This window comes from Dasypus novemcinctus, chromosome 23, assembly GCF_030445035.2.
Source record: "Dasypus novemcinctus isolate mDasNov1 chromosome 23, mDasNov1.1.hap2, whole genome shotgun sequence".
NCBI lineage: Eukaryota > Metazoa > Chordata > Mammalia > Cingulata > Dasypodidae > Dasypus > Dasypus novemcinctus.
In genome coordinates, this window is record NC_080695.1 from 1,219,704 (window position 1) to 1,236,082 (window position 16,379).

A 16,379-nucleotide genomic window follows, 5' to 3' on the forward strand; every position below is an offset into this window, starting at 1 on the left:
GGGACTGTGACTGAAAAAGGTAGTCTGGGGAAGTAAATGTCAATAGAAAGAAAGCTAAAGAATAATCTAGGGACTGAATAACACAGTGAACCCAGAGGTGCTTTAGAATTATGGTTAAGGGTACAGATGCAAGAGAGTCCTTCTGTGAGCTAGAGCAGATATACATCATTATTGCAAGATGATGGGAATATGGAGAAACATGGGAAAACTACAAGTGGAGTGACCTATAGATGGTGGTTAACAACAATACTATAATATTCTTGCATTAATGCCAAGCTATACTGTGTCGATAAAAGAAGTATATGGAAAAAGTGTGCCAAATGTATGCTATGGACCATGATTGGTGGTTATTACCAATTGTCTGATGATGTTATCTCATAATCTGTAACAAATGTTCCACTAGGGTGTGACATTGTATTTGAAATCTACATATCTGTGTGATTGTTTTTCAAGTTCACAGTATCTGTAACAAAAATACATTAAAAAAATAGTATGGGTTGGGGGAAAAATACACCAAATGTAAGATAAGGAATATAGTTGGTAGTAATATTTTGATGATGCTCTTGCATAGTTTGTAATAAATGTTTCACACCAATGCAAAGAGTTGGTGAAGGGTGATATATGTGACCCCTGCGTGATGTATGTTTACTTTGTAAGTTCACAATCTTTACTATACAATTATTGTTTATGTGTGTTCATGTATGAATGATATACTTCAATAAAAATAATAAAATAAAATTTTTAAAAACCTGAGTTTGTCTTAGAGAGTGGTCACATTTGAGCAACATGGAGGCTCTCAGGAGGTGACTCTTAGGCGCCCTACAACAGTAAGCCAATTTGCAATTTCAAGAACAAAATGCTCACAGGCAGAGTTGTCAGTATCTAGGGCCCATCCAGGGACCATCCTTCTTCACTAGTCATTGCCCCTGTAATTGGGGGAGTGTTGCTGCTCCATTAGAGAATGTGGCAGAGCTCCCCAGGATGGGAATTTGATATTCTTTTGGTTGTTGTGTGAATCTCTCTCCACTGTGGCAATGCCCCATGAACATTTGATGATATTTATATGCCTTACATGTATGCCCAGGTGAACTTCCTCCCATGTGCCCCCATCACTGACACCCCACACCAATGGTCCTCCCCTGCCATAGTTGAAACCCTTTTGTGAGCCAAAACTTCTTCAAAAATGAAGCAAAGAATATTGCCAAATTCAACTAATAGGAAAAAGAGAAAGTGATGATGAGTTTAAACAGAAATAAAATACATAATAATTTAGAAAAACTAAAAGTAAAATAAAGTAAAAAAAAATTGGGGTATTAAATAAATGAAAAATATTTAAATTTTTTTTTCACCTTTTGCCTTTCATCCCTGTAAAAACTGTTGTCCAGTATGTACAGTGGCATTTTCTTCCATTTCTTCCTCAGTGTCTTACTTTTTTACATTTTGTCTTCAAAGAAGTTGTATGTCACAGTAAAGTCACAAACACAATATAGGGGATTCCCAAGTACCCAACATCCTCTCCCTTTCTCCCCTTCCCTATTAATAAACTTTTTATATGTGGATGGTACATTTGTTACAACTGATGTACAATTATTGAAACATAGCTACTAACCATGGTCAGTAGTTTACATTATGGTTTACATTTTAGACCATACACTTTTATACATTTTTTATGAAATTCAACACTGCCTGTATCCATCATGGCAAGATCATGCAGAACACTTCCACTCCCCTAACTAGCCCCTCTTCCATCTATTTTATTCCTCCCTCCCCTCCCCTCAGGGCCTACGGCGACCACCAGGCTTGACTCCTGGAAGGACAAGTTTCATAGACACTTGCAAAAACGCTGAGGGCTGGACCCACTGGACTGCCCGCCCTGTTAGGAACCGCCCATGCTCTCAGGAGACACCCTCCCACTGTTTCAGAACATATCGGGCCTCCCTGGGAAGGGAGGCCAACTCCTTCCTGCTCATTATTTTTTTTTATTTGTGTGTGTGTGGGTGCACATTTACTAAGTTTTATTTTCTTCCATGTCACCTTGTAATTTATTTTTTATTTTTTAATTTTTACACTTTTTTATTAAAGTTAATAGATCAAAGATAATGCTACGTTAAAAAACATAAGAAAACACAGAAAACATAAGAGGTACCAATATACCCAACTACCCACCCCCACCCCATTATTTTTGTAAATTGTATTTTTTGAAGATATATACATCACAAAAATATATTACATTAAAAATATAGGACGTTCCTGTATACCACCCACCCCCCATCCCACTCCTCCCACATCAACAACCTCCTCCATCATGTGGCACACGCATTGCACTGGGTGAACACATTTTGCACATAATGTAAACCAAAATGGAACCATGTTTGATAGGTATGTTTCAAACTCTATACATCAGCTGCAGCAAATATAACATGAACATGTAAAAAGATCATTGCTGCAGAAACAGGAAGAGGGTTTGATATTGGATATATGAGAGTCCCCTATATTGTGTATGTGAATTACTGTGATCTAAAACTTTTTTGAAAACAAAATTAGAAATTAGAAAAAAAAAAGAAAGAAATGATGCAGACACTGAGGAAAAATGAAAGAATGTGCCTTGCCTCCTTACACACAGGACAATACCTATTACAGTGATGAAAGGTAAAATGTTTGAAACAAATCTTTATAATATTTTTCATTTTATTAATACACCAATTTATTTTTACTTTATTTTAGTATTTCTAAATTAGTATGTATTCTATATCTAAACTTTAAACCCATCACTATATACACATTTCCTATGAATTGAATTTGGCAACATATTAGGTTTCATTGTTGAAGAAGTTTTGGACCACAGAGAGGTTCAACTATGGCAGGGAAGGAACACTGCTGTGGGGTGTTACAGATGGGGGACACATGAGTGGGAGGAGTTCTCCAGGGCATGTATATAGGGGACATAAAAATGTTCTGATATATGCTGGGTATTTTCATAGTAGTTACAGTTACAAACGTCAACTGAGGGAGTGCTGAGTTCCTATCCAGGGGAGGTCTGTCACATCACCCGATGGAACAGCAGTAATCCCCGAAGTGCAACAGCAAAGACCAACAAGGAAGGATGGTCCAATAATGTGCCCTTTATACTGATGACTATGCTTATGAGCCTGTGTGCCTGAAATATGAACTAGGCCTAGAGCTGCAGGGTGCCTAAGAGTTACCTCCTGAGAGCCTCCATGTTGTTCACATGTGGCCACTTTCTAAGCCAAACTCAGCATATGAATGCATTACTTTGCTCCCAGTGTGGGATATGACTCCTGGGGATGAGCCTCCCTGGCACCAAGGGATAACTACCAATTACTCACTGGTGATGCAACTAGAAAGAGACCTTGAATAAAAGGGTCAACTCAGACCAGCAGAATATCTCAGCCTACATGTTGGATGAAGTCTTAAAAACTGATTTTGGCCTTGACTAAAAGGGGGAAATAGCAAAAACAACTGAGTTTATATGACTAAGAGCCTTCCAAAAAGAGTTGGGAGGTCATCAGAGGAGTCCGCTTATGCACACTTCAGCAGGACCCCAGAGAGAGTCAAAGTAGAAACAACCCTAGGTGCTGGTTCTCCTGCAGGCTACAGAGATCCATAGGGTATATGGTCATGGCAGAAGGATTTGGAGTTCTGTGCCATGTCAGATGGCTCTACCTTGGAATTTGTGCTCCTCAATGTGATGGAGCTGGACTCAGATGTGACCTTCCTACACATATGTCTTCTGTCACTTTTACTGAACCTGTGGTTGGCACTAGAGATGGTGCATACTCAGGGGACTTGAATCTCTGGACTGCCCATGTGCCAGCTGGGCCGTAAGTATTAGCGGAGTTGCATCTTCTACTCTCTGGATCATTGGACTTACCCAGGACAGCAAACAGGGATATGAAGATGGTCAGCAGCACACCAGGGAACCAACTGTGCCAACAACTGCAACAGAGGAATTGCATCCATCATCCATGTGGAAGCTAAGCCCCCCTCTTTTTTTTTAAAGATTTATATATTTATTCATTTCTCTCCCCTCCCCCCCACCCATTTTGTCCATTCTCTGTGTCTATTTGCTGTGTCTTCTTTGTTTGCTTCTGTTGTTGTCAGCGGCACGGGAATCTGTGTTTTTTTTTAATGACATCATCTTGCTGTGTCAGCTCTCCGTGTGTGTGGTGCCATTCTTGGGCAGACTGCACTTCCTTTCGTGCTGGGCGGCTTTCCTTATGGGGCGCACTCCTTGCACGTGGTGCTCCCCTACGTGGGGGACACCCCTGCGTGGCAGGGCACTCCTTGTGCATATCAGCACTGCGCATGGGCCAGCTGCACATGGGTTGAGAAGGCCCGGGGTTTGAATGGCGGACCTCCCATGTGGTAGACGGATGCCCTAACCACCAGGCCAAGTCCCGCCCTTTCTTTTTCTAATAACCACCAGTCTAATGCATGTAAGATGGTACCTTGTGGGTTTTTTATTTGCATTTCTCTAATAGCTCATGATATTGAGCATCTTTTCATGTATTTTTATCCATTTGTATTTCTTCTGTGGAGAAGTGTCTGTTCAAATAAATCACTTGCCCATTTTTTAAAATGAGTTGTCTTTTTACTTTAGAGATATAGGATTTCTTTCTATATGCTGGATATTAGGCCCCTATCAGATATATGGTTACCAAACATTTTTTCCCATTGGGTAAGCTGTCTTTGCACTTCCTTAACAAAATCCTTTGATGGGCAAAAGTTTTAATTTTGAGGAGGTTATTGGTCAACAGAAATGGTACTGATTGTTGTGCTTTGATCTTATAACCTGCGATTTTACTGAACTCATTTATAACTTTAGAAGCTTTGTTGTAGATTTCTCAGGGCTTTCTATGCATAAGATCATGTCATCTGCAAACAGTGAAATTTTTACTTCTTCCTTTCCAATTCTGATGCATTTTATATATTTTTCTTGCCTCAGTACTCAAGCAACTAACACTATGTTAAATAGGTGGGGTGATAGTGGGCATCCTTGTTTTGTTCCCACCTCAGAGGGAAAGCTTTTAGGATTTCACCATTGTATGTCACCATGTTAGCTGTGGATTTTTCATACATACCCTTTATCATGTTTGGAAAATTTCCTTCTATTCCTATCTTTTGCAGTATTTTTATCAGAAAAGGGTGCTGTATTTTGTCATATGTTTTTCTGCATCTGTAGAGATGATCATGTGATTGTTCTCTTTCGATCTGTTTATGTGGTGTATTGCATTGATTGATCTTCCTATGCTGGACCATCCTTGCATACCCAGGATGAAGCACATTTGTTCATGGTGTATAATTCGCTTTATGTGTTGTTGAATATGATTAGCAAGTATTTTGTTGAGGATTTTAGCATCTAGTTTCATTAGAGAGATTGGTCTGTAATTCTCCTTTCTTGTGGCGTCTTTGTTTGGCTTTGGTATTAGGGTAATGTTGGCATCATAAAATGAGTTAAGCAGTGCTCCTTCTACTTCTATTCTTTGGAAGAGTATAAGCAGAACTGGAACATTTGGTAGAATTCACCTGTGAAGCCATCTGGTTCTGTGTTTTTATTTGCTGGGAGGTTTTTAATGACTGATTCTACCTCTTTACTTGTGATTGGACTGTTGAGTTCATCAATTTCTTCTTTCATTAATGTAGGTTGCTAACGTGTTTCTATGAATTTGTCCATTTCCTCTATATTGTTCCTCTTGTTGGCATATAATATTTCAAAGTATCCAGTTATGATATTCTTTATTTCTGTAGGGTTAGTGGTGATATCCCCTTCCTCATTTCTTATTTTGTACATTTCCATCTTCTCTCTTTTTTTCTTTGTGAATCTAGCTAACAGTTTGTCAGTTTTATTAATCTACTTGAAAAACCAGCTTTTGCTTTTGTTGATTTTTTTTCTAGAGTTTTATTATTTTAAATTTCATTTAGTTCTGCTCTAGTTCTTGTTGTTTCCTTCCTTCTACTTCCTCTGGGGTTAATTTGTTGTTCTTTTTCTAATTCCTCCAAGTGTGTGTTTAGGTCTTCAATTTCAGCTTTCTTCTTTTTTGATATATGTATTTATGGCTATGAATTTCCCTCTCACTACAGTTTTTGCTGCATTCCATAGAGGTTTTTTAAAAGATTTATTTATCTATTTATTTATTTCTCCCCCTCCCTCCATTGTCTGCTCCCTGTGTCCATTCACTGTGTGTTCTTCTGTGTCTCATTGTATTCTCATTAGGTGGCTCTTGGAACTGATCCTGGGACCTATAGAGTGGGAGAGAGGCAATCATTCTCTTGTGCCACCTCAGCTCCCTGGTCTGCTGTGTCTTTTATTGTGTCTCCTCTTTGTCTCTTTTTATTGCATCATCTTGCAGCACCAGTTCTCTGCATGGGCCAGAACTCCTGCACAGGGCAGCACTCCTACCTGGGGCAGTACTTCATGCAGGCCAGCCCACCACACGGGCCAGCTGGCCTTCACCAGGAGGCCCTTCACATCGAACCCTGGACCTTCTATATGGCAGATGGGAGTCCAATTGCTTGAGTGACATCTGCTTCCCCCCCAGAGGTTTTTTTATATGTTTTGTTTTCATTTTAATTCATTTCAAGGTAGTTACTGATTGCTTTTGAGATTTCCTCCTTGACCCACTGTTTGTCTCAGTGTACTCTTCTGTTCAACTTCCATATCTTTGTGCCTAATCTGGTTCTCTGGCCCTTACTGATTTCCAGTTTCATTCCATTGTGGTCAGAGAAAGTATTTTGTATAATTTCAATCTTTCTGAATTCATTGAGAAATTTTCTGTGGCCTTGCATGTGGTCTATCTTGGAGAATGAACCTTGTGCTCTAGAGAAGAATGTATAGCCCACTGTTCTTGTGTGTAGTGTTCTGTGTATGTCTATTAGGTCCAGAGCCTCTAATACATTATTCAAAATCTTTGTTTCTTTATCAATTCTCTGTTGAGATGTTCTAATCATGGTAATGGTGTAATAAAGTCCCCCAGTATAATTGTAGAGGCATCTATTTCTCCACTTAGTTTTTCCAGTGTTTCCATCATGTATTTTGAGGTGCCCTGGGTAGGTGCATAAATGTTTATGATTGTTGTTTCTTCTTGAAGGATTACCTCTTTTACTAATATATCGTGTCTGTCTTTGTCTCTGACAATAGTTTTATATTAAAATTGTATTTTGTCTGATGTTAATATAGCTACTCCTGCCCTTTTTGGTTATTGTTTGCTTATAAATTGTTTTCCAGGCGTTCACTTTCAGCCCCTTCAGATCTGGTTCTAAGGTGGGTTTCTTGTAGAAAGCATAGAGACAGGTCATATTTCCTTTCTGTTCTGCAAGTCTGTGGCTCTTGACTGGTGATTTTAATCCATTAACAGTCAGTGTTGTAGCAGTTTGATATGGTTATGATTTCCAAAAATAGATACTGGTTTATATTTGTGACCTGGTCTGTACCTGGGTGTGATTGAGTTATGATTAGGGCTTCGACTGGACCACATCATTAGGGCATTGAATCCCCACTCCTTGGTGGGTGGGGCCTCACAGATAAAAGACATGGCAAAGAACACAGTTGGGGGTTCTTAATGTTGGAGTATTGATGTTGGAGTTTGATGCTGAAGTCTTAAGCTGGAGCACCGGGAAGTAAGCACATAGAGGAAAGAGAAGCCAGCCCTAGGAAGAGAAGAACCCTGAACCCAGGAAGAAGCAAGACCCTGGAAGGGAAGAACCCAGGAAGCCTGGACCACTGCAGACATCAGCAGCCAACTTGCTCCGACACGTGAAAATAGACTTTGGTGAGGGAAGTAATTCATATTTTATGGCCTGGTATCTGTAATCTTCTCCCCCAAATAAACACCCTTTTTAAAAACCAACCAATTTCTGGTATTTTGTATTAGCACCCCTTTGACTGACTAATACAAGTGTTTTTACTCTCATGGAATTACTTACATTAGCCATATTTTCTTTGGGTTTATGTAAGTCATATGTTGCTTTTATTCCTCTTTTTGTCCTTTTAGTTGTTCTTACACTCTCCTCCAACTCTCTCTCTTTCTCTCTCTCTCTCTCTTCTGTTTTTCCTTTCAACCTGAAGAACTCCCTTTAGTATTTCTTGGAGGTCAGGTTTCTTATTGGCATACTCATTAATTTCTGTTTATCTGTGAATATTTTGACCTCTCTATCATGTTTCAATGCTAGCTTTGCTGGATAGAGAATTCTTGGTTGAAACATTATTTGGTATTTTTTCTTTTAGTACTTTAACTATGTCTTACTGTTGTCTTCTTGCCTCCATGGTTTCAGATGAAAAACCAGCACTTAATCTTACCGAGTTTCCCTTGTATGTGATGGTTCTCTTTTTCTTGCCTCCTTCAGTATTTTCTCTTTGTCTTGAGCATTGGAGAGTTTGACAAGTATAAGTCTTGGAGTAGACCTGTTGGGATTTATACTGTTTGGGGTGTGCTGTGCTTCCTGGATATGTACATCCATCTCCACCAATAGGGCTGGGAAGTTTTCAGCCATTATGTCCTCCAACTCCCTTTCTGTCCCCTTTCCCTTCTCTTCTCCCTCTGGGATGCCTATAATGCATGTGTTTGTGCATTTTGTGTTGTCGTTCAAATCCCTAATCCCTGCTAGATGTTTTCTGTCTTTTTATCTATCAATTCTACAATATTTGATTTCAGATGTACTGTCTTCCACATCACTAATTCTTTCCTCTGCCTGTTCAAATCTCCTGTTATGTACTTCCAGTGTATTTTTGTTTTCTTGGATTGTGCCATTCATCACCATCATATCCATTACCTTTTTATATGTGTTCACAATTTGTTCTGTATGTGCTCCCAGAGTCTTCTTAATATCCTTAATCTCTTCCTTCACTTCATTAAGTTGGTTTATGATATTTGTTTGGACAGCTTTGATTAGTTGTTTGAGGTTTTGCATCTCTTCCTAGTTTTTGGTTTGTTCATTGGACTGGGCCATGTCTCCCTGTTTTTTGGTATGGTTCATAATTTTTTGTTGTTGTCTAGTCATTTTTTTAAATTAAAGTTAATAGATCACAAGGAACATTACATTAAAAAACATAAGAGGTTCCCATATAACCCACTCCGACCCCCCACCACATTATTTTTGTAAATTATATTTTTTGAAGGTATATACATCACCAAAAAAAAAGGTTACATTAAAACATGTAAGAGGGAAGTGGTCTTGGCCCACTGGATAGGGTGTCTGTCTACCACATGGGAGGTTCGCCATTCAAACCCCGGGTCTCCTTGACCCGTGTGGAGCTGGCCCATGCACAGTGCTGATGCACGCAAGGAGTGCTGTGCCACGCAGGGGTATCCCCCGTGTAGGGGAGCCCCATGCACAAGGAGTGCACCCTGTAAGGGGAGCCACCCAGTGCGTAAAAAGTTCAGCCTGCCCAGGAATGGCACCGCACACACAGAGAGCTGATGCAACAAGATGATGCAAGAAAAAGAGACACAGATTCCCATGCTGCTGACAACAACAGAAGTGTACAAAAGAACACGCAGCAAATGAACACAGAGAACAGACAACTGGGGCGGAGGGGAAGGGGAGAGAAAGAAATAAATCTTTAAAAATAAAAACATATAAGAGGTTCTTATATACTCCCCACCCCCACCACCACACTCCTCCCACACCAACAACCTCCCCCATTATTGTGGCACACTAAAATCGCTCACGGTGAACACATTTTGGGACAGTGCTGCACTACATAGATAATCATTTCCCCCATAGTTCGCACTCTCTCCTAGTACATTCAGTGGGTTATGGCAGGATATATAAAGTCCAGCATCTGACCCTGCAATATCATTTAGGACAACTCGAAGTCACAAAAATGCCCCCACATCACATCTCTTCTTCTGTCTCCCTGCCCTCAGCAACTACTGTGGCCTCTTTCTCCACCTCGATGCTAAAATTTCTTTATTACTCGTCACAATAGTTTTATAGTAGAATATCAGTAAGTCCACTCTAGTCCATATTTTATTCCTCCATTCTATGTACCCTGGGCTGGTGATGTCCTCTACACCTCTAGATCAAGAGGGGGCTTAGTTTCCACATGGATGATGGATGCAATTCCTCTGCTTGCTGGTGTAGGCACTCTTGATTTGCAGGTGTGTTGGTTGACCTGGGTAAGAGCAACAAACCAGAGAGTAGGAGTCACAACTCTGCTGCGGGTCAGGGCCCAGCTAGCACATGGGCAGTCCAGAGATTCAAGTCTCCTGAATATGGACCATCCCTAGTGCCAAACACAGGTTCAGTAAAAGTGACAGAAGAGGCATGTGTAGAAAAGTCACATCTGAGTCCAGCTCCATCACACTTAGGAGCACAAATTCCAAAGTAGGGTCCTCTGACACGGCACAGAACTCCAAATACATCTGCCATGAACACATACCATGTGGATCTCCATAGCCTTCAGGAGAACCAGTACCTAGGGTTGTACCTACTTTGGCTTTTTCTAGGATCCTGCTGAGGTGTGCATAAGCACGACACCTCTGATGACCTCCTGATTCTTTTTGGAAGTCTCTTAGCCATATAAACTCATTTGGCTTTGCCATTTCCCCCTTTTATTTAAGGCCAAAAGGCAGTTTTTTGTTTTTTTTGTTTTTTTTTTTAAAAGATTTATTTATTTATTTAATTTCCCCCCCTCCCCTGGTTGTCTGTTCTTGGTGTCTATTTGCTGCGTCCTGTCTCCTTGTCCGCCTCTGTTGTCGTCAGCGGCAGGGGAAGTGTGGGTGGCGCCATTCCTGGGCAGGCTGCTCTTTCTTTTCACGCTGGGCGGCTCTCCTCACGGGCGCACTCCTTGCGCGTGGGGGCTCCCCCACGCGGGGGACGCCCCTGCGTGGCAGGGCACTCCCTGCGCGCATCAGCACCGCGCATGGCCAGCTCCACACGGGTCAAGGAGGCCCGGGGCTTGAACCGCGGACCTCCCATATGGTAGACGGACGCCCCAACCACTGGGCCAAAGTCCGTTTCCCCAAAAGGCAGTTTTTAAGACTTGACCCAACACGTAGGCTGAGATATTCTGCTGGTCTGAGTTGACCCTTTTATTTGAGGTCTCTTTCTAGTTGCTTCTCCTGTTCGTGATAGGTAATAATCCCTCAGTGCCAGGGAGGTTCATCCCCAGGAGTCATGTCCCACACCTGGGGGAAGGTAATGCATTTACATGCTGAGTTTGGCTTAGAGAGTGGCAGCATTTGAGAAACATGTAGGCTCTCAGGAGGTAACTCTTAGGCACCCTGCAGCTCTAGGCCTAGTTCATATTTCAGGCACACAGGCTCCTAAGCCTAGTCATTGGTATCAAGGGCTCATTATTGGACCATCCTTCCTTGTTGATCTTTGCCATTGCACTTGGGGATTATTGTTGTTCCTTTGGGGAATGTGACAGAGCTCCCCTATTTGGGAACTCAGCACTCCCTCAATTGACATTTCTAACTTTAACTACTATACAAATATCCAAAATATATCATAACATATTTATGTCCCCTATATACATGCCCTGGAGAACTCTCCCCCACCCAATTGCCCCCCTTCAATAACACCCTACACCAGAGTTCCTCTCCTGCCATAGTTGAACCTCTCTGTGGTCCAAAACTTCTTCAACAATGAAGCCTAATATACTGTCAAATTCAATTAATAGGATGTTGAAATATAGTGATGGGTTTAAAGTTTAGAAATAGAATACATAGTAATTTAGAAATACTAAAATAAAGTAAAAATAAATTGGTGTATTAATAAAATGAAAAATATTATAAATCTTTGTTTCTAACATTTTGCCTTTCATCACTGTAATAGGTATTGCCCTCTATGTATAGTAACAAGGCACTTTCATTTCTTTCTCAGTGTCTACATCCTTTCTTTTTTTCTTTTTTTTCCTAATTTTTTATTTTGTCTTCAAAAAAGTTTTAGATCACAGTAATTCACATATACAGTATAGGGGACTCCCAGATACCCAACATCAAACCCTTTTCCCCTTTCCCCAGCAATGATCTTTTTACATGTTCATGTTATATTTGCTGCATCTGATGTACAAATTTTGAAACATAGCTATCAAACATGGTTCCATTTTGGCTTACATTATTGTTTATATATTAGACTGTACAAATTTCTAAATTTTTAGTTTCATTATGTTTTACATTATGGTTTACGTTTTAGTTTATTGACTTTTATACACTTCAGGTGTAAGTTAACATGTCCTATATCCATCATTCCATGACCTTATGGAGCACTTCCATTGCCTCCCAGTTGCCCTGCTTCCATCCATGCTATACCTCTCTCCCCCTCCCCTCAGGGCACACCACGACACTCAATCTTCACTACTTGAAGGATCAGATTTACAGATACTGCAACAATGCTGAGGGCTTGACATACTAGACTGCCCTAACAGTCAGCTATTCTCTCTAGAGACACAATTCCCTCTATTTGGGAACCTCAGGGCTCCCTAGGATGTGGGTACAACTTACACACATTGTATGGGTCTCCACCCAATGATATAGCCCACTGTGACAAAATGAGCACTCACACACTCCCTAGAAGCTTGCCCCTGTACCAGATGTCCCCCCCTTAAGCACCTTAAGCACGTGATCCTTCCTTATTATATTTTATAAAGAGTTTTCTCAACAGTATAGTTTCAACCATGTACCTGACACTCTCCCATTTCAACAGTTCCCCCCAGCCCTCCCCCCAATTCCTTGGGTCATCTGACCCATCCTCCCAACCCTAGCCCCCCTCAAGCCCACAAAGTCCCACCCAAAGTTATCTCTATGCCCCCATCTTATCCCTTCCCTGTACAAATACATACCTCCAGCTTATCATAGACTTCACCCATGTAGGAGTCAGCTCGCAACTTTCCTCTCCCCCCTGCCAAATTCCTTTAAGCCTATCTTCCACTCTTTAGCTCTCTAAGACAGCTCAGTTTTCTTGTTTCATATCAGAGAGGTCATGTCATATTTGTCCTTCAATGCCTGGCTTGCTTCACTCAACATAAGGGTCTCAAGATTCATCCATGTTATCACATGTGTTTGTAGTGTATTCATTCTTAAAGCTGAGTAGTATTCCATTGTATGTATATACCACCTTTTACTTTTCCATTCATCCATTGGTAGGCATTTGGGTTGATTCCAACTTTTGGCAATAGTGTATAATGCTGCCCTGAACATTGGTGTGCATGTATCGGTTGGTGTCCTTATTTTCAGATCTTCTGGGTATATACCCAGCAGTGGAATTGCTGGGTCATATGGCAAATCTAGAGCTAACTTTTTGAGAAACTGCCAAACAGACCTCCAGAATGGCTGGATCCTTCTGCATTCCCACCAGCAGTGGATGAGTGTTCCCATTCCTCCACATCCTCTCCAGCACTTGTAGTCTTCTCTTGTTTTGATAGCTGCCAGTCTTATGGGAGTAAGATGGTATCTCATTGTAGTTTTGATTTGCATTTCCCTAACAGTTAGTGATTTTGAGCATTTTTTTCATGTACTATTTAGCCATTTGTATTTCTTCTTTGGAGAAGTATCTGTTCAAATCTTTTTCCCATTTTTTAAATGAGTTGTCTTTTTATTTTCATGATACAGGCGTTCTTTATATTTGCAGGATATAAGTCTCCTATCAGATATATGGTTACCAAATATTTTCTCCAACTGGGTAGGCTCTCTTGTCACTTTCATGACAAACTCCTTTGAGGTGCAAAAGGCTTCAATTTTGAGGAAGTCCCATTTATCTATTTGTTCTTTTGCTGCTTGTGCTTTGGGTGTGAAGCTCATGAAACCATTTCCTATTACAAGGTCCTATAGATGCTTCCCTACATCGTTTTCCAAGGTCTTTATGGTCTTGGCTCTTACATTTAGGTCTTTGATCCATCTTGAGTTGATCTTTGTATGAGGTGTGAGATGGTAATCCTCTTTCTTTCTTTTGCATGTAGATACCCAATTCTCTAGACACCATTTCTTGAAGAGGCCATTCCCTCCCGGTCGAGTGGGCTTGGTGGCCTAGTCAAATATCAGCTGACTATGTATATGAGGATCTATATCAGAACTCTCAGTTCAGTTCCATTGGTCAGTGTGTCTATCCTTGTGCCAAAACCATGCTGTTTTCACTACTGTAGCTTTGTAGTATGTTTTGAAGTCTGGTAGTGTGATTCCTCCAGTTTCATTTTTCTTTTTCAATATGTCTTTGGCTATTTGGGGCCTCTTTCCTTCCCAAATAAGTTTCATAGTTAGTTTTTCTAGCTCACTTAAAAATGCTGTGTTGATTTTTATTGGGATTGCATTGCATGTGTAGATCAGTTTTGGTAGGATAGACATCTTAATAATATTTAGTCTTCCTATCCATGAACAGGGAATATTCTTCCATTTATTTAGGTCTTCTTTGATTTCCTTGAACAGTGTTGTGCAGTTTTCTGTGTAGAAGTCTTTTACATCTTTGATTAAATTTATTCCTAGGTATTTGATATTTTATTTACTATTGTGAATGGTATGTGATTCCTGATTTCCTCCTCAGATTGTTCATTATTGATGTACAGAAATGTTACTGATTTTTGTGCATTTATCTTATAACCTGTGATTCTACGGAACTCATTTATAAGTTCTACAAGCTTTGTTGTAGACTTCTCAGGGCTTTCTGTGTATAGGATCTTGTCATCTGCAAATAGTGAAATTTTGACTTCTTCCTTTCTTATTTGGATCTCTTTTATATCTGGGTCTTGCCTCAGTTCTTGAGCAAGTACTTCTAACACAGTGTTAAGTAGAAGGGGTGATAGTGGGCATCCTTGTCTAGTTCCTGATCTTAGAGGGAAAGATTTTAGGATTTCACCATTGTAAATGATGTTAGCTGTGGGCTTTTCATATATACCCTTTATCATGTTCAGAAAGTTCCCTTCTATTCCTATTTTTTGCAGTGTTCTTATCAAGAAAGGGGGCTGTATTTTGTCAAATGCTTTTTCTGCATCTATAGATATGATTGTGTGATTTTTTCCTTCAATCTGTTTATGTGGTGCATTACATTGATTGATTTTCTTATGTTGAACCATCCTTGCATATCAGGAATGAAACCCACTTGGTCGTGGTGTGTAATTTGTTTAATGTGTTGTTGAATATGATTAGCAACTATTTTGTTGAGGATTTTGTTGAGAACCTGCAACTAGGTTCATCAGAGACATGGGTCTGTAATTTTCCTTTCTTGTGGTATCTTTGTTTGGCTTCACTATTAAGATGTTGTTGGCATCATAAAATGAATTAGGCAATGTTCCTTCTATTTCAATTTTTTGGAAGAGTTTAAGCAAGATTGGTGTTAGTTCTTTCTGACACATTTGGTAGAATTCACCTGTGAAGCCATCTGGCCCAGGGCTCTTCTTAGTCGGGAGGTTTTTAATGACTGATTCTATGTCTTTACTTGTGATTGGCTTGTTTAGATCATCAATTTCTTCTTTTATCAATGTAGGCTGCTTATGTGTTTCTTAGACATTTCCTCTAAATTGTCTTTCTTGTTGGAGTACAGTTTTTCAAAGTATCCTCATATGAGTCTTTATTTCTTTATTTTGTGTATTTGCATCTTCTCTATTTTTTTTGCTAGTCTAGCTAAAGGTTTGTGATTTTATTGATCTTCTCAAAGAACCAGCTCTTTGTTTTGTTTATTTTTAAAAGTGATTTCCTATTTTCTATTTCATTTAGTTCTGCTCAGATCTTTGTTACTTCTTTCTTTCTTCTTTCTTTGGGGGTTAGTTTGTTGTTGCTTTTTTTTACTAATTCCTCCAATTGTTCAGTTAGTTCTTCAATTTTAGCTCTTTATTCTTTTTTGATGTATAAATTTATGGCTATGCATTTCCCCCTCAATACAGCTTTTGCTGCATCCCATAAGTTTTGATATGTTGTGTTATCATTTTCATTAGTTTCAAGGTAGTTATTGATTTCTGTTGAGATTTCCTCCTTGACCCACTGTTTTCTAAGAGTGTGTTGTTTAACTTCCATATCTTGGTGCCAAATTTGGGCCTCTGACCCTTGCAGATTTCTAGGATCACTCCACTGTGGTCAGAGAAATTATTTTGTATGATTTCGATCTTTCTGAATTCATTGAGACTTCCTTTGTGGCCTAGCATGTGGTCTATCCTGGAGAATGATCCATGAGCACTTGAGAAAAATGTATATCCTGCTGTATTGGGGTGTAATGTTCTGTATATGTTGATTTGGTCCAGATCCTCTAATGTATTGTTCAAAGTCCTTGTTTCTCTATTGATTCTCTTTTGAGATGTTCTGTCCAATGGTGATAGTGGCTTGTTAAAGTCTCCCACATCTATTCCTTCGCTTAGTTTCTCCAGTGTTTGCCTCATGTATTTGGAGGCGCCCTTGTTAGGGGCATAAATGTTAATGATTGTTCTTTCT